This window comes from Palaemon carinicauda, unplaced genomic scaffold, assembly GCF_036898095.1.
Source record: "Palaemon carinicauda isolate YSFRI2023 unplaced genomic scaffold, ASM3689809v2 scaffold664, whole genome shotgun sequence".
NCBI classification, from domain to species: Eukaryota; Metazoa; Arthropoda; class Malacostraca; order Decapoda; family Palaemonidae; genus Palaemon; species Palaemon carinicauda.
The window spans coordinates 25,001-25,342 of NW_027171943.1; positions in this window are offsets into that span (position 1 = coordinate 25,001).

Consider the following 342-nt stretch of genomic DNA (forward strand, 5'->3'; position numbering starts at 1 on the left):
ATCTTGGTGATTTCAACGCTCACCATAGGGAGTGGTTAAATTATTTTTCTACTGATTGCCATGGTTTAAGGGCTTAAGACTTTGCCTCTGAATCAAGTTGTAAGCAAATCTTAAGTGAAGCTACTCTCAGGTCTGGTAACTGCTTGAACCTAGTATACACTTACTCCCATGGTGTTATAACAAGTAAGGTTGGTTGTTCAGTAGGGATGTCTGATCATGGCTTGATTTGTTTAGTAATTAAGACTAAGAATCCTGTCCCTGATGTGTCATACTCGTGCAAGATATATTTAAAATCTCAAGCAGATTGGAATGGCATTTTGAGGAAATGCCAACAATTGTATA